Source organism: Lonchura striata, chromosome 13 (genome assembly GCF_050655825.1).
Source record: "Lonchura striata isolate lonStrDom1 chromosome 13, ASM5065582v1, whole genome shotgun sequence".
Taxonomy (NCBI): domain Eukaryota; kingdom Metazoa; phylum Chordata; class Aves; order Passeriformes; family Estrildidae; genus Lonchura; species Lonchura striata.
In genome coordinates, this window is record NC_140715.1 from 9,810,616 (window position 1) to 9,815,340 (window position 4,725).

Below are 4,725 nucleotides of genomic sequence, written 5' to 3' on the forward strand. Positions count from 1 at the left end.
TACCACACTGCTCACTGCACTGCTCACACACTGCTCACACACTGCTTACCACACTGCTCACTGCACTGCTCACACACTGCTCACACACTGCTCACCCACTGCTCACACACTGCTCACACACTGCTCACCCACTGCTCACACACTGCTCACACACTGCTCACACACTCCTCACGCACTGCTCACCCACTGCTCACTCACTGCTCACACACTGCTTACCCACTGCTCACTCACTGCTCACCGCTTTCACTTTCCCTTTCCCGGCCAAGGAGGGGCAGCCCTGGCTGCAGGCCAGCCTTGGGGAAAGGTCTGGGGGAACGGCGGGGGAGCCCAGGGGACCGGCCCAGAGCCAGGGGCACGCCTGGGCTGCGAGCAGAGCAGCTCCCAGCCCGCCTCTTCTCTCTTTGTCTCTTCCCCCAACCCCGGTATTGCCCCGAGCTGGAGTAGGGCAGGTGAAGAAGCACTTGGCTGGTCACCAAAGGGACCAGAGGGTTTAACAGGCACGTAGATGTGGCACTTGGGGACGGGGTTTAGTGCTGGGCTTGGCAGTGCTGGGAAAATGGTTGGACTGGATGGTTTTAGAGGCCTTTTCACACCTGAACGTTTCTATGAGTCCCTGTAAATAGGGCAGACCCATCTCCCACAAGGTATTTTACTTCCTTGGACTTGACGTGAAGGTGCTTGGGATGGTGAGAGCAACTTCATGGGAAAGCAGCAGTCCCATAACAAGGAACGCTCCCTCTGACCAGTACCCTCTCTGCAACTGAGAGCAGGAGCTACATGAACTCTGGTGGCTTGGATAAAGCTATCCTGAAGAGTTCTTATGGCTAAGAACAATTATTGAATAAATCAAAAGGAAATTAAGTTGATTCATCCTAGGGGCAAAGAACTCTCCAGATGGTCACACTTAAGATACTTAAAGGAGTATCACTTCTAGTGGAAAGCCAACACTGACACAGCCAAGAGGAGAAAACCTGGGACTCCTAGAAGTGCTTTGCAGGAACAAGGAACATCCTCCTCAGCTGCAATACCCCTCCTGCACAGCTGCTCACTCCAAGAGGCAACAGCTGCTACCAGGAATGCTCACACAATGACTGCAGGCTTTTAAGGTATTTTCTTCAGGAATTTAATCAATTACCTGGTGTTCTTGGACAGTTGTTGCTTATCACTCATTATTTACCTTGCCTCGAAGTAAAGGTGACCTAGGAGCCAGTACACTTGTAGTTTGTTAGAAGTCAGGCAAAGAGTCAAGTGACAAAGGTAAGACTTGCTGGCCTAAGAGGTCAAAGATCTACAGTGCAAGTGAGACAGAAAAACTGTCTCCCTGCAGCTATGGACATCCACCTCCAGAAACGACTGGCTCTACACAATACAGTCTCTGGTTTGGGGGATTTTTTTTTTTTTCTCTTTTCAAAAGCATTTGTTTCTGCACAAGAATTTCTGGAATGCTGCTCCCATGCTCTGTTAGGAAGAATGACCCCTAATGTAAGAAAAACCACAGTGCACAGGCTGCTAGAGGCACCTAGGGGTTTTACATGAAGCCACAGACTGGTTTGGGTTGGAAGAGACATTAAAGGTGATCCAACCCCTGCCATTCCAACACCTTCCACTAGATCAGGTTGCTCTAAACCCATCCAACCTGGCCTTGAATATTTCCAGAGATGGGCCACAGCTTGTCTGGGCAACCTGTTCCAGTAGGTACTTGCCCCTCCACGGTTAAGAATTTTTTTTCAATTTCTGTCTAATCCTGCCCTCTATCAGTTTGAAGCCATTTCTCCTGTCACTCCGTGCCCTTGTCCAAACCCCTCTCCCACTCTCCTAGAGCCCTTTTAGGCACTGGAAGGGGCTCTCAGGTCTCCCCAGAGCCTTCTCCTCTCCAGAGCAACCCCAGCTCTCCCAGCTCGGCTTCAGAGCAGAGGGGCTCCAGCCCTCAGAGCATCTCCAGGGCCTCCTCTGGTCTTGCTCCAGCAGCTCCATGTCCTTCTGACATTTGGGATCCCAGAGCTGGACACAGCATGGCAGGTGAGGTCTCACAAGAGCAGACTAGAGGGGTAGAATCTTGTCTCTTGACCTGCTGGTTATTCTAACAGGGTATTTTCTTCTGCTTTAGTTTTGCTCAGGTCCTGGGCAGCACTTCTGGGTTGCACAAGTGCAGACCCCTCTTGCTGGGTCTGGGTTGATGAGCTCCTGGGCACTGCAGGCCTGTTGCTATTTGGATGTACACAGAGAGCTCTTAGGGTACAGGCAGTCCAAGATCTCTCAGACTGGCTGTTAAACAAAGAAACTTCATACCAAGAGCCTTTCAATAGATACTAGGATATATTTCTAAGCATAAAGATGAAAAAAATAATTTCAAAGATAATTCCAGACATTTTATTCTTAATTTTACAAATAACAAGCATTTATCTATAAAAAACTATGTTAAGAATCAATGTAGGTACAGCTAGGAATATTTACATTCTTAGGAGAAATTTATATATCTTATATACAAGGCTGTAGCCATTACCAGTTTAAGATACTCCCAAAAGCATTTCTAAGTAAGGCTTTATGGTCCTAAGCTGATTCTACGTTTTAACAAACTTATAACTGCCAGGACTAAAGTTCTATTCTACAAATACTGAAATAGGTATTGCAGTCCAGCTCCCCGGGCAATGCACCCCCTCCCTGTGTACCCATCCACCCCAAATGCTCACTTGGAAAGTGGAGAGTTCACACCTCTTCACAAAAGAGTGTCAGAAGTCAGCCAAAGTTGCCTCATTGTGGAAGATAAAGTACTAACTATGTTATGGGAGCATTACATTCACTGTCAGGAGAGTCAGATTCTAACAATTATTGACTGCAGAGCACGAACATCAAGAGTAGGTGAGTTAATGGCATTTCCAAGTAAAGAAACCATAGTCACAGGATTAGCTGGCATGCCTGAGATGATGACAGGAGTCAGCCTGAGAGCTGGAAAGGAAGGGATCCTTGTCCCCAAGGCCATATGCCATTTCCCTTGGTGAAGATACGGCAGTGTGATTGTTCTCTGGCAACAGGGAATCCCCCTAAGCAGGTACCTGTAACATGCACTGCTGCTATGACACAGGTTACAGGCACCCAAAGCAAGCAGGATTTCCCAGGTTAAAGTCAGTCTGAGTGTCAAAGTCTGTTTCATCTTCCTCCTCCGCAAGCTCCCAGGTCTATCACATTTCCACTTCCAAAAGCCAGTTCTGTCCTTTCTCCCTGTTCTGCAGGTATATCTGTAGTCACACTCTGTGCTACAAATCTTATCTGCTGCCAGCACAGATACCACTCTAAGATTTGCCCATGACTGTATCAGGTCCTTTTATCTGTATCTTGTTTATATAATATTCCCTTAGTTTATTTTGGAGATGCCTGTTACCTACTAGAACAAGATCCTTGGTTCAGAGCTGAACTTGAAAAGAGTAGGATAAAACAGCAAGTACAAAATAACCCAGTCTGCTATATCAATTATGTTCCACATTTCTGACTCAGACTTTGTGTTTTTAAAAACATAAGCAAGGGAAAAAACCTTTTTTGACATGAAGTGATTGCTATTGGGCTTTGTAGTATTAGTCATAACTAGGAAATTCCCCAATTTGGATTTGTAAAAAAATCCCAAACTAACAATAACAACAGAAAACCTCACACAGAACTTTAGTAAACATCAAAATATTTAAATATTCAAGAAAAAAAGTCTCTCTTTCAAGGCACATACTTTGATAGAACAGTGGGTGAGAAATTACAGCTAAATCGGATGTTAAATGGACACTGCACTTTAGGACTGGAATTTCCAGACTAAAGCATGTATCAGGCAAGCACATATCTTACATTTCAGGGTATTTTCTGAAGCTGTTTACAGGAAGAGCCTTATGGAACATGGTTGTTTACATTGGCAAATTCATTACAAGGAAGTTGCAGCTAAATGTGTTTTGCCTCAGATTCCTGCAGTTACCAGATCATTCTTCTACAACACACACAAAAAAAGCTGCTTCTCAATGCTCCAGTCCCTAAACATAAGCATTACAAAGATAAACATCTGTACTACGTTGTACAGAGTACTCTTATGCTTGCAATTAATGTTTCAAAAATGCTGTAAGCCTAACAAATCAGGTTATGTTTTTGGGCAAGGGGGACTGGCTGTTACATGTACTACCCTGACATGTATTTGTGCATGTCAAGGCTGTCCTGTGATGTACAGTGAGGTTTGTAAAATCCAGATTCTCAATTTTGGTAGTAGCTTCAAATCATACACTGCATTTTAAACCTGCCTGCTCAGGGCTTGTCAACCTACTAAACAGGAGTGACACTGAACCTGCCTCAAGCTTTGGATTTCTTTCCTTGGAAAAGCTGACAACACTGTGTTTGTTGGTATTGTTCTCTGGCCTGGGGACATTGGTCAGCTCTTTGCTGCATTCATAAATGAAAATCTTAAACAAAGAGGTGAGAAAATGAAAAAAGTGAAAGGAAACCCTAGAGCTCAGGACACTGTTAGGAAGGATTTAACCAAATCACTACAGTCTGTATAGCATTTTCTACTTTCTTCCTGTGACAAGCAGTCCAAAGTACACATCAGTCCCATTTCTCGAGTCTGTTACCAAGGTCAGAATTTGGGATATTAATTAATGGAAGTCTGGAATCAGCCAACACCACCTGTATATTTAAACACCATAAGAAAATGCAAAACTTCCCCAGCCAGCTGCTGCAGTAGAGTAAGGACCCTGAGAG